The 25,935-nt window shown below is 37.1% G+C and overlaps 1 long non-coding RNA gene across 1 annotated transcript; it reads right to left on the bottom strand.

The window, feature by feature from the left end:
* On the bottom strand, positions 1-25,393 carry LOC125272100. The gene is made up of 3 exons (XR_007185773.1): positions 25,208-25,393; positions 2,700-2,823; positions 1-2,534 (listed from the first exon to the last, which is right to left on the bottom strand). It is a non-coding gene; the product is annotated as an uncharacterized LOC125272100 (long non-coding RNA).
* Positions 25,394-25,935: the final 542 nt, after the last annotated feature.

Raw genomic sequence — 25,935 nt, 5'->3', positions numbered from 1 at the left:
TAACTGTGTTTATTTAGAGTCCAGTACAGTATCCAACATAAACAGACTGCCAGGCGTCGACACACAGGAACGCTGCAGCTGGTGAACTGAAACAAAATAGAGTTCGTTCCCTGAAGGAAGCTCACAAAGCACTGGAGCTCGGTGGCCGATCTGGACGTGCCTTAGGTGGTAGATGGTGAGCACCAAACCTGTCGGATGGTAGGAACCAGGCTTGTAGACAGAAGGCTCAAAGAAGGCTTGTAGACAGAAACACGGACCACGAGATCAGGAACTGGAGCTGGGAGCCTTGGACTGGGAAAAACTACAGATTTACGTCACACTCACAGCGAGATAATTATCCGACAAAGACAAGAACGAACAGCAGGGAGAAATAGCCAGAACAATCAACACAGACACAGAACAGGTGCGGACGGGAGAGCGCGAACGCCGGCAGAAATGACGAACAGCTGAAACACAAAAGAGGCAGAAAATAAAGAAATAATCAAACCTGGCTCATGACATAGAGATAATGCAGTCCCACAATGCATTATGACACGCTCAACGAAAAACAAATCCAATGTGGCAGACAAGTGTAAGTTATAAAAAAGTATCACTAAAAATTTTAATTAGCATAATTAAATAATTAGACAATAATTGAGCATACCATGTATTCTTATTCTTAACATATTGTGCTTTTAGCTTAGCAATATGCTAACAACAAACGCTACCTCCTTAGAATCACCTTATTTTGGAACAAACTCACAGACAAACACACACTTGGAATTTACAAAAACACAGGTAGTTTGATAAGTCGATAATGAAATCTCAAAAATATAATGGTATACCAGCTTTTCTGAAATACCAACTTTAATTTGATATCAGCTGACAGGCGGCTGCTTTTAAACATTACTGTGCATATTCGCGTGAGCGACTTGGTAATGATTACTTATGACAGCACTACACGCGCTATTTTGTAAATTGTTATAAACAGAGGCCACTAATATGTTCTATTTGTCTCCCCTACTTTATTTCCTCACATCTGAAACAAAATAGTGCCAGAAGATAAACTCCCCAGCTTTTTATCAGATCTTTTCATCATCTTTTGTATCTCATCCTTCCCTCTGGATATTAGAAACATAACATGGTTTTGTCTTCAATTAAGGATGGAGCACTGATAACCGACACAGTGCTGAGGCTTGCAAAGCACTGCTCTGCTGAAAGCTAACAAAAATCCTCAAAAGACACCGAACCTGGAAGGGAGACATGTAACACGCACCACTGATGAATAATGAGATTACAACAGCACACAAAACATCCCTCCCAGAAAAAAACAACAATGATCTAATCGAGCATGTTGTGCTCATATTTGTGCAGAGAAGAATGGCCCATTTTTGAGAATATACACTGTGGCCAGTGGTTATCTTCTCAGTACACTGAACCAAGTAAGTGTGCTGTATAAAATCAATATTATGAATGTGAATGATCAACCCCAAATGCTAAAGCACAGACACACACACACAAATTTTGAGACCTCTTAAAAGGTTAAGGTCGGGACACACCAAGCTGATGGCCGGCAGTCGGCAATGTCAGACCGAAGCAGTTTGAACAGTTTATGGTTGGGATGAGAGGAGTCTCTTATGAGCTCTGCGCAAACACCTACTGTGGTGAAGATGTTCAGTTGCTGGTAGTTGAGTGCCAGTGATACAATGGGCAATATTTGCCACCTTTTGCAGGGCTTTCTTTTCACTCACCATTCAGCAGCCATACCACACTGTGAGGGAACTGGTCAGAATACTTTCAATGATGCAACAATGAAAAATTGTGAGGATCTGAGGGGATAGATGGGCTTTCTTAAGACTCCTTAGAAAGTACAAATGCTGATGTGCCACAACCAGAATTGAAGTGTTCTTACGCCAGGACAGATCCTCAGATATATGGACACCTAGGAACTTGAAGCTGGAGAGATGTTCTAGATAGGAGAGTGTCAACTGCATTTCAATTTCTGGAAGTCCACAATCAGCTCTTTGTTTTTCACAGCATTAAGTGTAAGGTTGTTGGTGGAACACCATGCTGCCAGGTTTTGGATCTCCTCCCTGTATGCAGTCTCATTATCTGGCCCAACACTATCATATCATCTGCGTAGTTAATGAAGATGTTATAGTTATGTAGAGGCACACAGTCATGGGTGAACAGACAGTAGAGTAACGTACTCAGCGTGCGACCCTGTGAGACACCGGTGTTCAGAATGAGAGTTGAGGACATGTGACTGCCCAACCTCACAGAGTGGGGTCGATTGGTAAGAAAATCCAGAATTCATCTGCAAATGGAGGTGCAAATACCATTGAGCATGATGATCAGTTTTGTGGGGATGACTGTTAAATGCGGAACTAAAATCAATGAACAGCATCCGGAAGTATGTATTATTATTTTCCAAGTGTGTGAGGCCTGAATGTAGAGCAGTAGAGATGGCATCCTCTGTTGACCTATTCGTGCGATAAACTGGTATGGGTCCAGTGTAGATGGTAAGCCTGATATGAAGTGACTTTTCTCAAAGCCTTTAAAAATAATGGGAGTAAGAGCAACAGGGGGAAATGGTAAGCAAGCACTGCTTTGCTACGGTTATATAGTATACCTGCAGTCTTAGTTCCCTTTTTGAATGATGAAAATAGACTATTGATACTAGACAGATATCAATGAAAAATAGACAGATATTTACTTACACAAAGGTGCAGAATGCACATGCTAGTCGACAGTCACCTTTAGTCCTGTTGGTGTGTTCAAGCACAGCTTGTTGGCCGAGACGCAGTCGACGAGAGGTGACAACACAGTCAGCTTTCGTCGCCACTAGTTAAAAAAAAAGAATATCTTTCATTTAATCTTCCTCATGTCATTCCAAACCCTTAAGACTTCCGTTCATCTTCGAAACACAAATAAAGATATTTTAATGTAATCAGAGAGATTTCTGTCCCTCCATTGGCAGTCCACACAACTACCACTTTGATGCTTCAAAAAGTTCATGGATTAGTTTACAATCTCTTCATATGAATTGAGCAGTTTAATCCAAATTTTCTAAAGAGACACCATCGCTTTATATGAACATATTGAATTTAGGCTTTAATTCACTTATAAACATTCATCAACACATGCATCAGATAAGGTAATCGGAAGGTCAGGCATGTTTGCTTGACGTTTGAGAACCAGTGAGGTTCATTCTCGGATAGGGCTGCAATAACTATTCGATAAAATCGATAATAATCGATAATGAAAATCACTGACAACGATTCTCATTATCGATTAGTCGGGTCTGCCCACCGTGCACGGAAGACTTCCGCCAGTTGCGTCAAATTACAACACTGAATAACGCATTTCTATGGAAAAAAATGCATCTAAAAATAGTGAAGGAAACAGAGTGAGCTGCTGCAGGAAAGGTATATCAACCAAACTGCCCAAAACATGAGCATTCTTTATTTTAAGCTTCAAGCTAATTTATTAGCATAATGGCATGCTGTCAGGTGCTTTGACAGATGCATGTGCGTCCTCAGTGTAAAAAGTTCATTCTACAGCTATATCCTTATCTGTAAATGTTACAAATTCATGCAAACATTTCCATTTTTCAGTTTGTTTTTCTCCAATCCTGCCTCTTGTGATTCTCTGCAATTTGGGTCTACACTGCTCCTTGGTGTTGTGGTTAGAGCTCTGGGCCACCAGCAACACATTCTGGGTTCTAGCCCTGGTCGTGACATACTGAGCTTTATGCACCGTTGCTTGGCCGAGAGTGCCCTATGTCACTTTCTCTCACACGGACACTCAACATGACAGAAAGAGAGCACATGCAGGGCTTGTTGACAGAACTGTCACTGTCCTGATCGGACCAGTGCTGCATTGTCATGAAAGTTTATAATTTTCACGCATTTTAAGCCTTGTCAATTTAAATATTTAAGAGCAAAAAGATGCAAAAGATAACACAGCACTCGCGAGTTAGAAGTTTTGTGTGTGCAAACTGCACATCCGAAGCATGCACCCAGAAAGCCACGTCTGAGAGCACGTGAATACTGAATTGAGCTCTCTTTCATGTCTTCTTGCACTTGCAAAATTATGTCAAAATGCCTGTCTTGGCGAGTGTCCTAGTAAACATATTCTTATGTCTTAAGTGAACTTAAACACAAGAAAGTAAATGCATGTGTACAGCATATATATTGGATCAGTGCATTGTTCTAAATTGACAGCAGCCTAACATTGAGACTACAAACAACAGACTCATTGCAAAAAAAAAAAAAAAAAAAAAATCACTCAATGCTCTTGACTGAAGAAACTGTTGTAACTTTGAATTATCTATATTTAATTTATACAGTGAATACTATAAAGTATTATTTTACATTTGATTACTTTTTAAATTTCTTTACCTAATCTACATCTAACTACTGTTAGATTTGCCTAAAAAAACCCTGAAAAGCACTTTTTGCTTAATTTGCATCTTTGCAACATGTCTCTGTTGTGTTTATTTAAAGGATTAGTTCACTTTCAAATAAAATTTTCCTGATAATTTACTCACCCCCATGTCATCCAAGATGTTCATGTCTTTCTTTCTTTAGTCGAAAAGAAATTAAGGTTTTTGATGAAAACATTCCAGGATTATTCTCCTTATAGTGGACTTCAATGTCCTCCAGACAGTTGAAGGTCAAAATTACAGTTTCAGTGCAGCTTCAAAGGGCTTTAAACGATACCAGACGAGTCTTATCTAGCGAAACGATCGGTCATTTTCGAAAAAAAAAATACAACTGTATATTCTTTATAAACACACATGATCGTCTTGCACATGCTTCCGGTTTCCGTATTCTTCAAAAAGCTTATGCTGTATGTCCTACGCCTTCCCTATTCTACTTACGGAACAAACGCGGCGCCAGTTCCGTTTTTTTTTTCCATAAGTAGAATAGGGAAGGTGTACGACATACAGCGTAACCTTTTTGAAGAATACGGAAAGCGGAAGCACGTGCAAGGCGATCAAAAACATCAATTTCTTTTCGACTGAAGAAAGAAAGAAATGAACATCTTGGATGATATGGGTGTGAGTAAATTATCAGGAAAATTTTATTTGAAAGTGAACTAATTCTTTAATAGTGTTTGAAATTTAGATTTATATTTTATATTATATTTACACACCGCGGCCACACTATATGACAGATGTATCACTTTTCTCACCATGTTATCAACTATCTGATATTCCGATACTCATATATTTGCAAGTGAGTGTTTTGTCATTTAAAAACCTACATCATGATCTATAACGTTATAAATTAAGACATCATCTTAATCTATAGCGCGAGATGGGCGCCGCCTTGTTTGTTTGCGCTTTAGTTCAGAGAGTCCTGTCAGTCAGATTTATAGGCTACAGCATGTGAATTCATCCATTTGTACCGAAAATACATGTGGCCGGTGAACTGGGAGAAGAATAGAGTGAGCTTTATAGTTACTTACACAATGTGTATCTGATACGAATAAATGTCGGCAAATTATAGGCTATTTGAATGGATTGTTATTGCTGCTTCCATAGACATCAGTGTATATTCCATTGGCTGTTGCGTCACGACACGTGACACCACAGGATATAGAGTCGGCCGACAGATATTTAGCATGCTAGATATTTGTCTGGCATCAGCAAGGTGTCAGCGACGCATCAGCGAGCCTCTTTGATGCGTCGTTGAGTAGTTCACACTTTCCCCAGGTCACAGCCCGACCTGTCGGCGAGCTCGTTAACTTGCAAATCGGGCTTAAATCGGGCTTAAAATCCTGTAGTGTAAACTTGGCATAAGTGTGCCAAAAAATATGCCCCACAGCATTACACCTCAACCACCAGCAGCCTGAACCAAGGCAGGATGAATCCATGCTTTCATGTTGTTTAGGCCAAATTCTGTCCCTATCATCAACCAGTATATCGTTTTTCCAATATTCAATTCTTTTGGTGAACCCGAGTTACTGTTGCCTTTCTATCAGATCAAATCAGACTGGGTGTTCTCCTGACCTTAACCAGGCATTTTCACCAACAGAATTGCCACTCACTGGATATTTTCTCATGCTCTGCCTGAAAATCCCAGTAGATCAGTAGTTTCTGATCAGTAGTTCCCATCTGGCACAAACAACCATGTGACATTCAAAGTCACTTAAATCACCTTTCTTCCTCATTCAGATGCTACTTTTGAACTTCAGCAGATCGTCTTGATCATGTCTATATGCCTAAATGCATTGAGTTGCTGCCATGTGATTGGCTGATTAGAAATTTGCTTTAACGAGCAGTCGAACGGGCGTACCTAATAAAAATACACTAATTAAAAAAGTGGCTGATGAGTGTATTTTTAATTAGTGTATTTTTTAGGGTACCTGAAGCTAATTTTGGAGCTCTTTATGGAATCACAAGATTATCATTTTCTTCTTTTTCTCCTCAAAACAAATGTATCCCTTTTATTCTATACAGATCCCAAACCATTACAGCACAAAAGAAACCATCCATGCAAGATGGGAACAGTTGATGATGACAATGTTCTTTAATGGTCAGTAGTTTACTGTGCCTGCCAGAGGTGGGCTGCTGGCTAAAGGGGTTTTATTGATCTGGTGGAATTTACAGTGAACTAATAATGTTAAGACTTTCTGTATGCATCGCATGCCCAAAGCCTCTGACAACAAATGGCATGGATGATGCTTTTTAAACATCACATAATGGTGTGTGAGAGGGCTTGTTAACCTAACATTAACAAAACCCTTAGATTGTGTGATTAAATGTGCATTTTGATGGGTCATAAATAAACTCTTACCTCACCCTGCATCTTCATTAATGCATCTCTCGCAGTCAATAATTCACACTCGTAATTTACAGTTTAACTACTGAATCTATTGAAACACTTTGTTTAGTGTTAATTAAATCAGATATGCATGCGATATTGCTTGGTCACTCCCTGAAATGTAAGGTCAACCATACACACACACACACACACACACACACACACTAAATCAGAATCCTACACTGTAAACCGCAATGTTAGCAGAACTAAAAACATTTCAAACAAGAAAAGCCGACAACAACTAAAGAGACAAGTTCATTTCAGTTCATTTTTGCTCACCAATGCTGCATTTATTTGGTTAAAAAAATCTGTAACATTGTGAAATAATATTACAATTTAAATAACTGTTTTGTTTGATGAATAGAAAGTTCAAAAGAACAGCATATTTGAAATAGAATCTTTTGTAACATAAAAGTCTTTACTGTAACTTTTGAACAAATGAATGCATCCTTGCTGAATAAAAGTATTGATTTCTTTAAAAACAAATATCTCACATTCACAGCTTTATTTTAATGTATTTAACTCTGCAGCCTGAATTAAAGGACACTTTAGAATTTAATCTATCCTTAACAGGCACGTCACCTGTTCATCAGCAGTGTACTAACTGCTCTGATGCTGCTCCTTGATTAACAGCAGTTATTAATAAAAAAAAAAAGAATTATCTTTGTGCAGGTGAGTATTAATTGAGTCACGTTTGACAATAAAGTGGTCAAGAAATTAAACTGAATTGCTTTCCTTAAAGGTGCCCTAGAATTAAAAATTGAATTTACCGTGGCATAGTTAAATAACAAGAGTTCAGTACATGGAAATGACATACATTGAGTCTCAAACTCCATTGTTTCCTCCTTCTTATATAAATCTCATTTGTTTAAAAGACCTCCGAAGAACAGGCGAATCTCAACATAACACCTCTCCAACAGTGTAGCATTAGCCGTTAGCCACGGAGCACCATCAAACTCATTCAGAATCAAATGTAAACATCCAAATAAATACAATACTCACATAATCCGATGCATGCAGCATGCATGACGAACACTTTGTAAAGATCCATTTTGAGGGTTATATTAGCTGTGTGAACTTTGTTTATGCAATGATAGAGTCAAGAGCTCGGGAGGGGGCGGAGAGCGCGAGCAATTAAAGGGGCCGCAGCCTGAATCGGCGCATTTCTAATTATGCCCCAAAACAGGCAGTTAAAAAAAATAATTTAAAAAAATCTATGGGGTATTTTGAGCTGAAACTTCACAGACACATTCTGGGGACACCTTAGACTTATATTACATCTTGTAAAAAAACGTTCGATGGCACCTTTAATTATGCCTGCACCACAAAAACCCTTGTCTATAGCAAACTGATTACATGTTCAAAGAACTTTGCTTTAGTACACTTCTGAAAATGTTTCATAGCCTCAACTCCCCATGATTGATTATTACAGTGTCTTTCCTCTTATATCTATCTACATTCTCTGTAATCATTAGTATACCAAGCTACCTCAAATTTGACTCGAAAAGCAGTAAGTGTGAAGCATTAATACTAAACAATAACGTGGGCGTTCTGGAAAGATCAAGAATTGTTTTTGAATTCAATTCATGTTCCGCTACCATTTTAAAGGGCTGTTGGTGTCCTGTGTGGGCGTTTCATCTGAGTAATTATGAACATAGGAAAATGTTGTTTTCTTGTACAATACCCATGAACTGTATCTCTCACTGTTACAACACTGTGCATTATGTTAAATAATGTAGATTTATACAGGCCAGATATTTATTACATTGAGGAATGTGTCAATGAAGAATAAATACACCACTCCAGTCCTTTGTGTGCTAGGTTTTTCTAGCCTTTAAATTTTACTACTTTTCCCCCCTATTTTAGGAAAATGCTCTATTGGAATAAAACATGTCTGATTAAACTGCAACAGCTTGCACAGTGCAAAAAAACTGATGCTCTGTGTTTGGTGGTGGTGATATAAAAGCCTTGTGTGTTTGTCTACCTGCTGTTATCAATAAAAAAGGCTGCTCTCTGTCCCACAGATGCACCGCCACCTCGCCTTATGAGGGAGGCAGAGTAATGGCCACCAGGTGATGTGCCTGATGTGGGGTGTTTATTTATGTGCTGTGTAAGAGCCTGTAGTGCTCAGCGTGGGATATGTAGCACTGCTTACAGAGAGTATATGAATAAATGTCTCAGCATGTTCCGCACCTGCCGCTCTACACTTTTGGAGAATTACCATAGAACTTATAAACAATGATGAGGAATAAAATATCCAGTAGAAGAATTATTAAATATGTCATCAACAGTGGGGCTTCTCTACAATAGGGGCCGCTGTGGTGCAGAATTCATTTTATGATCATCCATCATTATTGTTTTAAACAAAGGCGAAGTAGAAGACAGCAACGAAGAAGACGAAAAAGATGAGGACAATGAAGAACAAGACAGTAAATGAAGATGATGAAGACAAAGACGATAAGGAAGACAATGAAGAACAAGATGAAGAAAATGAAGACAAAGAAGAGAGATTGTGAAGATGATAGCAAAGACAATAAAGAACAAGATGAAGAAGTAAATAAAGATGATGACAAAGACAACAAAGAAGAAAATGAAGAACAAGAATTTGAAGACAATGATGACAATGAGGAGAAGGACGATGAAAACTAAGACAATGAAGAAGACAAGGAGAAATAAGATGAAGAAGAAGATGACAAAGAATAACATGGTTAAGAAGACAAAGAATAGGATAAAGAATAAGAGGACGACAAAGAAGGGTGAAGAAGAAAAAGACGGTGAAGACAAAGGCGACAACAACGAAGTTGACAAATAACATGACAATGATGAAGATAAAGAAGATGAAGAAGAAGACCTGACTGTGTGGAGCTCATTAACTACATTCAAAAGTTTTGAATCACTAAGGCCCTGTTGTTTACATGTGGTATTAAGTTGCAATTTGGTCGATCGGATCACAAGTGGCCAACGCTAAATACAGGTGTAAACGAGGTCTAAACCTTTTTGATCTTGTCCACTTTCGACCACTTCCAGAGGTAGTCGAAAACACATTCAACTGGATTGCTGTCATAGCTCATGTGATCGAATGTGTTCGAAGAGCCACAAAAGACCGCCTTCTCTCTGCCTTCTGACCGAATGCATAAACATTATGGGACGCGTGCTAGCCAGAAGGTATTTAAACTTTGTCAGCTGAAGACCCAAGTTTGGTTTGAAGATGAAAAACGTACCAAGCACAATGTTCTCTCACCATTGCGATTTCTAACACACACTCACTGCGTTCAGTGTGGTCTTGCGGCTATCAGAGCAGAAACGAAAGCTGCTGCTCTCCTTATGTTTTTCCGTCGTCTCTGGTCGTGTTCATATGTAAATTGTGCAAGCTTATTTTCCATTAGATCTAAAAAATCAGAAAAAAAAAAAAAAAAAAAAACTTCAATTACCTGCCCACAGACCATCCCCTCAAAGAAATCAGGACAAAAATGGTTGAATGTGGACAAAAAAAGAAGGATTAAAACACCAGGTGTAAACGGGTATGTGTCTGCCTCATCTACTTGTGATCCAATTGACCAAAACACATCTTAATACCAAGTGTAAACAGGGTCTATGAAATGTAACATTGAGAAAAAAAAAAAAGAAAAAAAATGAATTGATGTGACTGGCTTGTAGAATGCTTCTCACAGACCTTCTGTTCCCACAGCAGCTCAACACCTCAAACTTGCATTCATCCATCCTTAATACTCTTAATCAACCTAATCGTTTCCTATCCAATCTTTATTTTCACTTGTCCATCCTACCCTATTTTGATTTGCCAGTGTCAGCCTTTTTCTTTGAAACTCTGCCCAAAGGGCCAGCATCCCAGAGTCTTCTCTGCATGGTTGCAGATGAAGCTGCTGTACAATATAGTCTGTACTGGTCAATGAATCTGCCAACTGAGTACCAATGGGAAGTCTGTTTCTCAAACTAGAGATGCACTTGTCCTTTTGTTGTGCATCTGGGTTGTATACTTCTTAGATGCAGTTTGCTTTATTCTTTTAACAGTCTGGAATAGTCATCATCAAAATCAGTAATATTGTGAAATATTACTATTTAAAATAACTATTTTCTATTTTAATATATTTTAAATTATAATTATTCCTGTGATGTCAAATCTGAATTTTCAGCAGCCATTCCTCCAATTATCTTCAGTGTCACATGATCCTTCAGAAATCATTGAAATATGCTGATTTATTATTATTATTATTATTATCAATGTTGAAAGCAGTTGTGCTGCTTAATATTTTTATGGGAACCATATTTTTTCAGGATTCTTTGATGAATAGAAAATATTCTAAAGAACAATTTATTTTGAAATACAAATCTTTTTTAACATTCTAAATTTCTTTACTCTCACTTTTGATCAAAGGTATAGGTATGTATATAAAATTTACAATATCCAAAAATTCCCATTTTGACTGTCTGTTTGATTAAATACTACACTGGTAAATGGAAGCTTTAATTTCCAAAACAAAGTCTTCCAGACTTTTGAACAGATCTTTAAAAACAGAAAGATAATCAGATAATTTTAATACAGGATGATGAATCCTTATCTTAGTTGCCCAGTGCCCACCAGCAACAATGACTTTTGCCCTTTTCCATGGCCCATCACTTCCCACATTATCACATGATTTGCTCTAAATATGTATCAAGATCTGCTTCATATATGTATTCTCATATGTGAGAATCAAAAAATCCTCCTCTTCAGTCCAAGCATTTCAACTAGCCTCCAGATAACCACCCATGTACACAATGGTATGGTTCAGCTGGACATATGACATTATCTGGCTATTACTATGCAAATGGTTGCCTCTTCTTCTCCCGAGCTGAGCTGTATTACATATTGTAGAATTATCTGACAGGGCAGACGGAGCTGCACCGTTTTAGATGCAGGAAGAATTCATTTACACCACCAGTGATTCATGAGCACATCTCTCTGATTCACTTTAAATGTGCATTATCAAACATAGACTCTATTCACATCTGTTAGTAAATACCAACCGTATTTCCTAGAAGATGTGAATGTAGTCCATGTGTGATAAACACTAACGGTGTGACTCTCAATTTGCCCTTTATACAGGTGTGGCTCAAATACAGTCTGTATAAACTAATAACCCAAGTCAAGCCCCTTTTTCTCACATTAACCATGGATATGCCTGTAACCATAGCGACAGTGACTAAAGTAAATATCAAAGATGCCGACTTCCGAAATTTCAGTCTTATCACAGATGATTCAACATTAAGTCCATCTGAGGCACAGGTTTATCTGTCAAATTGGATAATTAACTGACAACAACATCAAATACTTGTTAAGCGCAACATTTAGATCACACACAAACCACAAAGAGACGACTGAAAATCTTCAGGAAACATACAGCTCATATCACCATGTCTTTGAGCAGCCATGTCTTTCCTCCTGTCTTGATACAAGTCAAGACAGGAGGGCGAAAAGTGTTTTGTTACCAGGTTTGGTACAACAAAACCATAGTTTGACTAACTACTACATTAATGCATGCATTAAGAAGTAGTTCATTACTGTACAACAAATATTTTGTCTAAATACAAACGTGTTCTGCTCTACTTGTGATATGGTCAACAGAGATCAAAGATAGTGGTTGACCAGTAAGGATTTTTTCGACGCCAAAATCTTAGTGAATGGTGTGGCCAATGGTTCAAAAACTGAACTTGATAAAAATCTGTAAAATAATCATGTCAAACATGTCAAAAAAATGTTGTTGAATGCCGACAGGATATAAAAAAGTGCCTTAATTATTAGTCAGAACTATTAAACAAAGATAATAAACTAAGGAAGATGTTAAAATGGGCAGTCATGTTCTCTGGGTTCTCGACGTTGTCAAAATAAAAGTCCGGCTTCTGACACTTATCAACCAAAAAAAAAAAAAAAACATACTGGCTGATGCTGAAAATACAAATACAAATACAAATACAAAAACAATGCCAAATATCAGGCAATTTATTGCACATGGCGATATCAGTCGACTTTGATTTCAAGAGATATTAGAGAAGTTGCAAAATAAAATAAAAAAAAAGACTAAAAGGAGATGCATAAAAAAATGTTTTAAAAAGTTGAACGGCCTTTTCGTCATCGCTTGGTTTTTAACATTTTTGTGCCATGTAAAAAGGTAACTGAAACTATTTTCTGATTGAACATATGTGTACATTATTACATTATGAACTGAGCTGGATGATGGCATCACTGTTTACTCCAGTGCTGATATAGATAAATTAACTAAATTAATAACTATTGATTCTTACAAGGGAACGAATCAATACTGAATTTACTTAAGATGGATAATGACACCATTTTTTTAAGAGCTGCTGTGCAGCCAAAATTATATACCATTTATCACCGTGAAGCTGCTTTGACACAATCTGCATTGTTAAAAGCGCTTTATAAATAAAGGTGACTTGACTTGATATTATATATGGTATATGCTAGAATCCTGCTTTCAATGTTACAGTCGGCCACCCAACAGACTAAGCTTATATTACAGTGCACAACAGAATAGCCTATTTATTTAGTGAAAAGTTTCTGTAGGTGTCCTGTGGGTAGATCACAAAGCCAAATTTAGCTCTTGTTCGCTGGCTCACAGTCGCTGAATCCGGCTTAAGGTTCTCTCTTCCAAATTTCCTTTCAGTCCATTTACAACAGCAGAGAAGGAAAGCAACACTGAAGGTCTAGGGACACAGAACACTGGGGAGAGGTTACTTTTATCAGCTCTGAGCAAACATGCAAAATGTAATTGTAATTGAATATGTTGTAAAGGAGCGATGCTTAAAGAGCACAGACCACCAGTGCTGCTTCTCTAATAAATATAGGTAACCAAAACATGCACAGACAAACAGGACTGGTTAATTAATGGCCGGGATTGTTCTATTTTTGCCCCCTTCCAAACGTATTATTAGCCTCTGAGAAGACAGTTGGCGAGACGCATTAGCAGCAAAAATTCATTTAACAAGTTCAGCAATGAACATTTACAATGCTACACCTGCTCTACATGGCAGAAAACATGAGAAAAGGTCATCTGAATTAACCGCGGACGGTGGCTGCCAATGCGTCATTATGCTAAACCCTGCAGCAGTCTGTCTCCATAAGGAGATCCAACCCATTGGAAAAAAGGCTACTTTTTTCCTTTCAGAAAAAATCTTTTCCTCCTCCCTTCTGTCCCTGAAGAAAATAAACATCTCTATTTTTCCCAGAAATCTCCTTCAAACTGATATTACATCTATATGTAGTTAGTATTATGTGTTGTCAAAACATTTTGCTTAAAGACTACATGCAATTGAAATTAAGCGATTTGTGGTTTTTGAGAACACCCAAAAGCTAGTGTACCCTTATATGTAGGCTATGCAGTAAATATCGTAATAGTAACATCGTAATATAGACCATACAGCAGGCCTATATAGTAAATATCTCAGAAAAAAAAAAAAAGGCATCAAGCAATTTCATGAGGTCTTTAAAATTGCAGACTAGATACATGCCATGCTATGTCTGCTGTATTCATTCTCAAAGTCACGTTGTGAACCATGGCGAGTCAATTTTAATTTAATTAGGTATTGTAATTATTCTAATCTAGAATGGCATGCAGGCTCCATGACTGCCTCAGTTACAGTAAAGCGAGCGAGCGATCAATTGTGTCTTTTGTTTGCAGAGTCATGTTGTCTTCCAGGATTGGTGTATTAGATTAACTTTCATCACAGAAATGAATTTATTAACTGCAAATTTTTAATCATGTGATTCTGGCTAGTGTCCATAAGTAATTGTCACTGTATTCTCACTGTATGTTTTCATTTCACCCAGCTATCCAGCCAAAAACTTGCACAAAAACAAAACAAAAATACGCTGGAAAAAAGAGGCTGTTTACAGTAGCTCACAGTAAGAATAGGTATTTGTTTACAGCAGGGCCGTCGCTAGAGGGGAGAAAGGTGGTGACAATTCTCCGGGCCACCGCTGCGATTTCAACTGAGGGGGAAGAATGAGATTTCAACCGAGTAGCGCCCACAGCAACAACCTGCACCGAGGCCCTGGATACCCTAGCTATGGTTTACAGTATATATCTAATATCAAAACAAACAAAATCTTATAATAAAGAATATCTGTAGTAGATTAAATTGCACAGTTGCATCTCAAACCATTACTTTTAGTTTAAAAAAAAACTGACATCTTAGGAAATCTTATTTTCATTCCACACCATCATTATGAATAATGAAAAGAAAATGTGATCCCATGACCCCTTAAAACAATCTGAAAGTCAAAATAGTAATAAAAGTTAAAAGTCCAGCACAATAATATTCTCTGGTCATATGTAATTAATTCTCCCTCCCAAAAGACTAATGAAGAATTTTATGAAGATTCTTTAAAAAGGGAAAGGTAGTCCTATATACCTCCTTCTGTGATCTTTGCTGTTGAAGACAAAAAAGGAAGCCAGTCCCTTGAGAAAAATAAATGATCATATGCTTACATATGCACAATTTATAGTATTATGTCATGTCACTACACAGCATAAAAACAGCATACAATAGCACAATAAAATTGAACGAATGTTTCATAATCCCTCAGAAGGAAAATGCCATTCAGTCACAATAATGACTGTATGAATAACTTGATGGTGATAAGTGTGCTCTTGCTGACAGAATATTAAATTATTCTTTTTCCCGATAAATATCAATTTCTGAGGGTTTTTAAGATATGTTCTCCTAGTTCACCATATCAGTCTTGAAGTGATTAAAAGTCTGTTTTGCTACACTTCCTATTTTAAATTAATCAGGCCCTGTGGGCTTTTGGATTCCTGAGGATATATTTCCAGCTACAGAGACGAGGCCAATAGCTCCATCTACAGAAACTCAAGACAAGCTATTTTTTTCTGCATATTTTTTGTGTGTATGTGGAGCCCCAGTGATACCAGATACATGCTGGCTTCATGCAACACTTATCAAACCAAACAATGCAACATAAAAGGCTAGAGTCATTACCAAACATGTTCTCAAATTATAATTGGGCCACGGCTTCTGCATTTCCTCACACATCAGTCATCAGTCCTTATGGCAAGTAGAGATTCTAGCGAACATTGCTATTGTACAAGATTGATAGGAACAAATTTCTTGTGAATTAAAATTACATTGCTTACAAAAGCACCTATGGTACTTCTTCATGTTGTGTGATGCATTCAGCTTGTGGTTTGCAGCCAAATCCAGTGGCATCAGAGGGAAAGAGAGAGAACATCAGACTCTAGAGACTCAATTAGATTCTGCATGTCAGACAGATTTCTCTGTGTCTCATCAAAGCATCATTGCTAAATTGTGGCCATTTGTTTCCACGCCTACATGCACCACAGTCTCCACATAATAAAGGCTAGAGAAAGCTGCTGGTTTTCTGCTCGGGGTGTTTCAGGGGTTAGAAATAGGATTTCGCTTGGGGAATAAGTTATTGATTTCTCAGACTGGTCCAGCGAGGCTGGGCTGAGCACAAGCAGTGATAAGGGTGAAAGTTAACAAGCACCCAAAAGTCTATAGCGCCTCTCAGCATTCGGGCTAGTTTCATCTAACACACCATTACCGTTATGGTTATCAAGATAAAACTCAGCGCTGGGTGCGTTAATAATGTGCAACTGCAGAGCGTGAAAGAGAGGACGAGCTAACGTACAGTGGGTTACTGAGTCTGTAATGTATCATGACTTGCACATCAGGGCCATGAGAAAAACATAAGACTCATAAGTAAAATGAACTATTGAATACAAAAATGTTTTCAAGAATACAAAAATACAATGAGTCAGCAATCAATTACCTACTAACAGTGAAAATTTTCTGAGCAAGACAGCATTTTAAACGTCAGTCGCATTAAATCTGTCAGTGTAATACTGAAGAGTTAGCCTGAAGAGCACGTTATGACATGATTGCTTTTGAAATGCCTGATGCAAGCAGTTTAAACGGAGCTCTTACACACTTGCTGTGTGCATGGATTTGCATTCAAATCATGTATTAGTGTGTCAGGCTAATTACCTGAAGGATGATCATTTATATGCAGACAGCTGGCAAAAAAAGGTCAGATTTACCTGAATTCTGAAGTATACTCTTAGAAGAAAAGGTACTATATATAACCTTAAAGGGTTCCGTCAGGTGCTTCAGTCCAGGCCCGGATTGGCTAATCGGGAGCACCGGGAGAATTCCCGGTGGGCCGGTCTGTTTATTTGGCCGCGAGGGCCGGTGTTGTCATGGCACTGGGTTGAAATATGGATGCTCTAGAAACTGTGGACGCGGCCAAATGTACTAAGCTGAGTAGCCTAACTTTTTCCTAAAAACCATTCAGTGACGGATTTAGGCCTGGACGGCACAGGGCGGCACGGGGCACCCGCGCAAAAAAACAAAAACAAACAAACAATCAAACAAACAAACGAATGCGCGATCGGGTTTTTACCGCTCATTTGCACGTAACGTCAGTGATATCATGTCACTCGGTGGGTAAATTAACCTGGGGTGCGTTTCCCGAAAGCATCGTTGGTAAACCATGGTCGTAACTCCCATTGAACTCTATTGGTAACGACCGAACTTGCGATCATAGTTCGCTTCGGGAAACACGTCCCTGGTCGGGAGGGACTCGGAGTGTGCGCTCGGAGAAGACAACTCACTCAAAAGAATACGAGAAGAAGGGATGAGGTGACGTCTGTAGGGACAGCGGGACAAGTTCTAAATCAACACTAAATTATGGTAAGGCAAAAGGTCTAAGCCACCGGAGGCCGATTTAAGTAACGTAAATGAATAAAAAGGAAGAGGGGAAAACATGCAAAAGATAAAGTCATGTATGCAGCTTACTCATATCGTAATAACAGTAGGCAAATAAAAAATATGGCATATCACTTATGTTATGTTGCTTGCTATGCTATTACACATTGGCCAACAATATTCATTTTTCTGTCCAACTAGCTTAACCAGACAGTAAAATGTGAGTTTGTAACATGTAACTTTTTTTTTAAACAAACGTAATAGCCTACTTTAATATTTTACTGTAAAGTTGTGCAATTTTGTAGGATTTATGGTATTTTGTGTCATTTATTTGCCTCAATTTGTAATAATTTAAGTATATACATTTATATAAAATAGCAAAATTCTATGTTAAATCCACTTTAATAAAGATCTACATTTCTAAATTTCATTCATAGTGATAGACATGAAAAATGTGCCTGGGTTTAGTGGACGACTACTGCCATCTACTGGAAAGCAAACACTTAATTAAATTAAAATTAAAATAACATGAATTTTTAACTACAGCCACTAGATGGCTAGAGAATTAATCAATGGGTCACATTATAAAATCATTATTATAACTATAAAAATAACTCTATATCAAATTTTAGCATTTTTTGTACTATCATTTGTACTATCATGGGTATTTGACGATATTTTTGAAAAATACAATTATTTACAAGGTTGTAGAGAACAGTGCACTATTGCAGACTTATATACTGAGGTTTTAATTACATTATTTTAATATAGTCAGTCGTGAATTAAAGTGGGCCGGTCTAAGGCATGAAACTCCAGGGCTGAAAATGAGTCCCAATCCGACCCTGCTTCAGCCCTTTTAGGGGTTTTGTTTTAATTCCTTTTTAATTACAATTTATTAATTTAACAGCTCATAAATATACTGTATCATTAAAAGATAGTGTAAACATTAAAATATTTTGAAATCATGACATCTCTTTATACAGAACCTCTTTTTGCATAAAGGATTCTTTAAAATTAAGCTAAGAATATAGAGCCCCATTGAACCTTTTTTTCCCTCAAACATATATACATTATTTAATCCTAAATTAAATTATAAAATGTATAACTGTTGTGACAAAGTTTAAGACTGCATTTTATCAGCACAAAACCAAAGCAGTATCACCTCTGATACGATGGGCTGAATATTTTAGCATGGCTTTCATGCAGTATTGAGTCTTATAACAAATAGACCAAATAAACTACCACTAAAAAACTCAAAGCTCCATAGCTAAGCACTATCATAACAGACATTTTAGACATTTTAGATTGGGAATGGGCAGTGATATAAAAATAGGGACAATATAGTCTGTGAGGAGGAGAAGACGGTTCAGATGTCATATATCGACTAGTCTAGTGTAGCCAGACCTTCAGACTGATTGCAGAAGGTTTGGCTTCTATCGCAGCTTTCATTGGCCAAGGACCGCCCAAGAGGATGTTTGACTGACATGCAATGCAACCAATCACAGTTCGATTGGTTCCGAGTCATAATTAGGGGCATGAAAATATCGAATCACACCGAATCTTCTGTTAGAGGTCTCTCACAGTCACCCATCAAGAATTGAAGAGGGGCGACATGATTAAATGTCTGCCTCTGACATGCATGAGAGAATAAGATTGAAATGTTAATGCACAAATCAATGTTAAGCCTGCCAAAATAAGAACAGGAGTACCTCATGAACATAAACTATAATAAACTGAAATTGGATGCAGTTCTTGGAGTAACTTCTCCATGTGATTGTGTCTTTGTCCCTTCAGGGCCTGCTGTAAAAAGTATGTTCAACAAGTGCAGCTTCAGGAAGAAAATGAATGGAACTCAGAAAGCACAGACCTTTCTGTCAACCGAACACCATAAAAATGCTCACTCACAATCTCCAAAGATATCAATCACCATTTTGTGATATGTCATTTTGCATTTGCTGAAGAAAAAAGTATGTCTCAGATTCAAGCAAGACAATGGCTAGTCAGTGATATAAAGTCTGTTGGTTGCAAGACAAAAAAACTAAACAAAAGAAAGGGTGTGGCCTACCTCAGCAACACATTGTCTACTCCTCATTATCCACAAGGTCAACACTGGCTACAAATCTTATTATAATCTTTCGATAAACCCCACGTGTTGTAGCACTGTTAACCATGCATTAAATAAACTAAACACCAAAACACTCTCTAAAAGCCTGTGGGGAAATAAGTTATTCTCGCCAAGACGCAACCTTAACGACACACTGTGCTTTCTGTCTATGCGTTTAGTATTGATTTTGCCACTGTGACATGGATCATTCATCGATCTCACCAAGCTGGCAAGAGGGATGGAGACGAGTCTGTGTTAATAGAGACTGTGATGTGGCCCTCCTCTGAACATTTAGAGCAACCTAGTGGTTTCCAAGCCCACCCCAGTAGATCTGCATTGGGAGAACTAGGGTTCCATTTACAGTACACATACTGAAATATGATTATTAACATCCGAATTTATAAAACTGTATTATTAACTCAAAGCCATTCAAAGCCATTATAAAATGAGTGTAAAATGACTATTAATGTGCCAAGTTGTTTTGCAACTGCCTGCAGGCAGTATAATGAACTACTTAGAAGAAGATTTGTTTGTTGTTGTTTATTATAGAAGGATGGCTTTTCAGTGAACATTGGTCTTTTATAGTCAGACAGCATTTCACTGATTTGATGTGTCTGTGGTTCTCTCAGTTCTTGACCTTGAAACTCTACATATAATGTATAATATAAAATAATATAATTTCCAATTCAATTATTATTATTTATTATATGAATATTTTTTTCTATTTAATTGTATTAAATAATCTCTATATTTATTGATTCAATTCAATATTTATCATAGGTGTCATTTGGGGGTGGGATGGTAGGACGTGTCCCCACCACTTTTTGAAAGTGTCAATATTTTCCCCACCACTTTTTTTTTAAATATCTCACTGCTTGGACATATACCTAACGCAAATGAAATATATCCAGTTGACGTTCATTTGTGTTAAATAAGAGGTAATCTGGCGCTGGAAAATTCTCTTTTGCCTCGTGCACAGTCTTCAGAGTGTGTCAATCTATCGCTTAATGCCATTGCAGGGACTCTATTCTTTCCAGTGAAATCACAAAACATTACACACAAACGTTTCGCTGATCTTGATATACAATCATTGATGAACATGTTTGATTTTAATGAGGAAAAAAACCTATATGAGGGCAGATTAGAACCCGGAACGTCAGACGTGGTTAACAAAAGTTCTACCACAACACCATTAGGGAATTCAAATGGAAGTTGCAGATATATTTATTCACGAACGTGAAGAACCTCGGGATTATCAATATATTGTATTACAGATACATGTAAGAATGAAACTATCACATTAAACATGAGTTCTCAATGTGCTATTGAAATTGATTTCTGGACATCATAATGTTATTTTTTCGACAATTGTTATTGTACATATCTGATATAGCATTGTATTTGCAACCCCCCCATCCCCCCCATACACACACTCCTGTCCCACCCACTTTTTAAAACAAAGTTACACCGCTGACATTTATCCATTGATTACATTAACTGATTTTTTGTTAGTCATTTTTATTTAGCTGCTTGACTATGTTTCACAAAGAGCCTCATAGTAAGTCCAACTGAAACGGTGACTGTGGAGTATTGCTCCATCACAGGACATGAGTTCATTACTGTGACAATACAGGGAAAAACAAGCACAAAGGTAAAGCGCATACTTTGCAAGTGTGGCAATGAATTGTGATGCAAACTATACCCAATACAGTGTTAACTTCTCACAGAGTAATTGAATGTTTTTTTTTTTTTTTTTTTTTTTTTTTTAAATGAATCGCCTCATTAGGATTATGAACAAGCTTTCTACAATCCACAGAAATCATTTAGGCTATAAGTTATCCTCCTGCTAAATGAAATCCAATTAACATCTGTTTATCTGGCTGAATCAACAGCCATAAGTTTAGCTGCAATGACTGTTACAAACAATTAGCTCTAATTGCAATATATGCAGCAGGGAAGTACAGTTTGTAAAAGCATTCTGGAAGACAACAATAACTCCATTACACTGATGCTCACCCTATATGTAGCCTAAAGATGAGCCCCAAAATGTTACCTAACTTTTTCATTAGACCTTTTTGTGACCAGGAATAAACTACAATAAATGTTTTCAAAGCTGTTCTTGTTTCTTTAGAGGAACCATATAAACAATGTTCGGGTAAGAGAGCCAGAAACTCTGCAGAAACTCATTAGAAAATGTCCAGTATGTTACCAGAGATGCCCTTATCACTATTATTTTCCCATTTCTAGAGTGAAAGAGCAAATTCCGAGGCAGATAACAGGTTTGATATGAGCAGTGTACTGTAGTGTTCACATTTTTTTTTTTTTTTTACCTCATTATGGTTTGTCAAGTTTAACTAGGAAGTTCACAAAATCAAAATTTATGAATGTCCACTGATGAAAATGCAAGCAGAAGTTTGTTTACCAAACTTGAATTGAATTCCCCATTGAATTCCATTGTATTTATTTTTCCTACTATGGTAGTAAATGAGGGGCGAGATCTTTTTGGTTACAAACATTCTTCCAAATATCTTCCCTTGTGTTCAGCATAACGAAGAAATGTATACAGGTTTGGAATAACTTGAGGGTGAGTAAATGATGACAGAATTTTCATTTTTGGGTGAACTATCCCTTTAAATCACAAATTAGGTTTAGGCCTATGTGTCAGAATATTATGACACCTTTTTTCTTTGTTTCACAATACTCAATGATGGTAAACTAAGGTTGGTGTCAGTATCTGTTCTGAATTTTACATAAATCAAAATAATTCTGTACTATGGGCATTGATACAGGCTGCAGCGGAAGTTTTTTTTTATGCTCCTATTTGAAGCTTCTGCTTTTGGAACGCAGAAGTATGTTAAAGGCCTATTCTCTTGTGTGCCGTGTTAATTTATTTGTTCCTCCTTGCTCGCCATATTCACTTTATTTTTCGCGAAGCATTATTTTGCTGTGCTTTAGTTATGATAAAGAGACATCCACTCTTGCATGTTTGTGCATTTTGGGGGCGTGGTAATAAAAGGAGGGGTGTGTTTGTTTGGGTTCATTTCAAACATAGTTTCTCAGAAATCACTTACTGCACCTTTAAGCTTGTTTCAGTTAGTTGCCCTGGCAACATTTCTAATTTTTCTTTAAAGTTTTTCATCTAACATTTATATTGCACTTTATTTAAAGGGATAGTTCACAAAATGAAAACTACCCCATGATTTACTCTAAATCTTCTGACATTTCTCTTTAAAAATTCTTGTTTTAGACTTCTGATTCATGACCGGTGTTTTGTTTTGCTCTCTCCTCTTCACTTCCACGTTTGTCAACACGTCATGCGTCAGAGTTTACTCTTTCGCCATAAATTGATGGGTACAGTCATCTGCCAGAAGCTAGTTATTTTTGTTTTTAAAGTTTTAAATATGGATATTTTTTTTTTACAAAAACGCATCGGTTCGCTTCAGCCAGGACAGTATTTAATCTAACTCAGGTTGTATTCGTCTAAAAAGATGAAAGTCATATACACCTAGGATGGCTTGAGGGTGAATAAATCATGGGGTAATTTTCATTTTAGGGTGAACTTACCCTTTAAGCTTTATTTCCAGGAACAAATATGCTTTTTTTTAATAGTTTTAGTTAGTGACGATAACATATGTGATGACATATGGAATGTTAAAAACCTCCCAGAATAGGCTCAGATATTACTCAAATATAACACTCAAAAAATGCACAAAACTATTTTTGCATATTAACACTACAGTAACAGATGTTTAAATAAATTTCACAACATTTATTTATAAACTCAGCATCTATCAGCCATGCTAACTTACACAACTTTCTAAAATACAATAAAATACAAAAATACTGTCTAATTTAAAACAGAGGTGTCCAAAAACAAGCTAGAGGGGTGAAGGTAAATTGGATGAACAGCTTTTAGTACAACTGCATTTGATTGAATTGAAATTTAATTCCATTAGAAGGACATTTCATCCCAACCTTGAACCTTGTGCGACTCAAAAAATCAATTTACAAGCTGCGTATAAGCCAGTTACATAGACCAACTGCAGCAGCCTGGCTTAGATGTGCAGGAACACTCATTATCCTTTTCCTTGGTCAAATTAAATGATGTTTCAAAAGGGTAGTCAGAACTGAGATGGTTTTGTAGAATGGTATTTTAGCGAACAAGTAAATACGCTCTTTGATTGCGCTGATAAAGTGACATGAATATTTAATGAGGTCTTCTTTGCCAAGTAAAATTCATCTGAATATTCAGAGCTAGAGAGGGCAGGAAGGTTGTGAGCCTAATATGAAATCAATCAACTGACAATCTCTGCCAAAACAACTAGGTATGACCTGAGGAGACTGGACATCTAATACTGAGGCTTTTCAACTATAGGCTATAAATAATTCATAAATCAAAGTGTACCAAGATTTTATCTCAGACCAACACACACACAAAAATAAATAAATAAATACAAACATCAAATGCATACCTTTATGATGTTACACAAAATAACTATGATAATGCGCAATAATGACACACAATTTTCCAAATGCATGGCATGGTTTTATGACCTCTTTCCTCTGTAATTTACAGCAGTGATCGCTAAATGGACAGGATGAGACCAGGAGGAAACTCTCACAAAGAGCCGGATGGGGGATCAAAGGGGGATGTTTAAGTCAGACGCTACTCCTGTAACACATACACACACGATTTCTAACTGCATTCCCTAACAGCACATCTCACATGCACCCTCTTCGTACTCCATTAAAGTGTCAGAGAGCCCTTGAAGTGTCACCTGTACACCATTAGCTGTTTCATCTAATTCATACAATGCTCTGGGGCCACGGCCAAACAAATATGCCAGTGCTAACATTGGTTTTCAGAAGTCAGCGAGGATCATGTTTGAACATCCTCTCCTAAGAGAGTAATTTTAGCATTCAGACGCCTAACATGTTTTCAAGAACCAGAGCAAGACCTGATGAAACCTCAGAGAGCTTCAAAACAGACTTGCAAATACATATTCAGAATATTTGATAAAAGCACACACCAAAAACAGCGCTTTAAAATAAATTCTTGTAGAATAAAGAAATACACCAGTTGTTTATTACTAAGGCGTGTATATCTTAACTAGCCTCGAAGCATTTTAATGCAGTCACCTAGCCATAATTGAGCTGATGTTATGCTGCCCTCTATTGGAAAAGTAGCCTACTTGCAATGATCATTCTTGTGGTAGGCGTTTCCATTTCATTTTTAACAATTCAATATTTCCAGTGCTGTATTCATATCTAAATATACTCGAGGAGCTGTAGGCTGAGCATCAGTTTACAGTAGCCTGGCACATCCAAGTATACTGAATAAGCCAATTCAAAGTTGTAGGCTATTAAATATATTTGTGTAAAGGTATGAGTGTTTATGTAGGCTGTATAGAATCGGGAAATAAACTGAATACATGAAAAAAGATACTTCTTGTTAAACATTTAAAAAAAAAAATGTCTTTATAAACAAAACAAAAAAACATTTGTGAATGCGCGCGTGTGGATTTACCTCAGATTATGACATTCAACTCATTCAGCAATGTCTGTGTCTGGGACTGCGATAAGTAGTTTACTGAGATTAATTTTTATTCCGTTTATTCAGTGTTTTCGCTGCAAAATCGCTCAGATAAGTAAAACAACCGGCTCCATTTTAAATCAAGTGTGTTGTCGCCGCAACAGCGCGCACTTTCATCTGACGCAGACACGTAAACTGACGCATATGCGTCTGTTTTTGTTCGCGAATAAATATTAATATACCAAGTAACAAAATTAACGTTTTGTAGCTATTGTATTACTCCCCAGGGCTTTTCTATTTAGCCTATGTATTAATGAGGACTAAACATCAGAGCCAATTATTTAATCCGAAGAATCTAGAAGAAAACCATGAATGACTTACTGTAGGTCACTGATATCACAAAACAGTGCTCTCACTGAGAATGATTAATTGAGAGTTTCAATATTTGTTTATCTTATTTATACATCAGACAAGAAAAAGAACAACTCCTTAGCTAGGCCTATACCTAAATGTGAATTGCTAAAATTCAAATGTCAGTCTTAGATTAGGATTACACAAGCAATTTTTCTAATTGGAAGAGAAGCTTTAAAGATTGATAAATTGATTTAATCAATTTGAAGACTAAATAAAATATATTGATCACTTTATGGCTTCAATCTAGTCAAATGCTTTGTTTTTTTTGAGTTGTGCCTTTCATAGCTTCCTTTTTTCACTTAGCATGA

This window comes from Megalobrama amblycephala, linkage group LG7 (genome assembly GCF_018812025.1).
Source record: "Megalobrama amblycephala isolate DHTTF-2021 linkage group LG7, ASM1881202v1, whole genome shotgun sequence".
In the NCBI taxonomy this organism is placed as follows: domain Eukaryota; kingdom Metazoa; phylum Chordata; class Actinopteri; order Cypriniformes; family Xenocyprididae; genus Megalobrama; species Megalobrama amblycephala.
The sequence above is the reverse complement of the archived record's forward strand: the minus strand, read 5'-3'. Positions and strand labels throughout refer to the sequence as shown.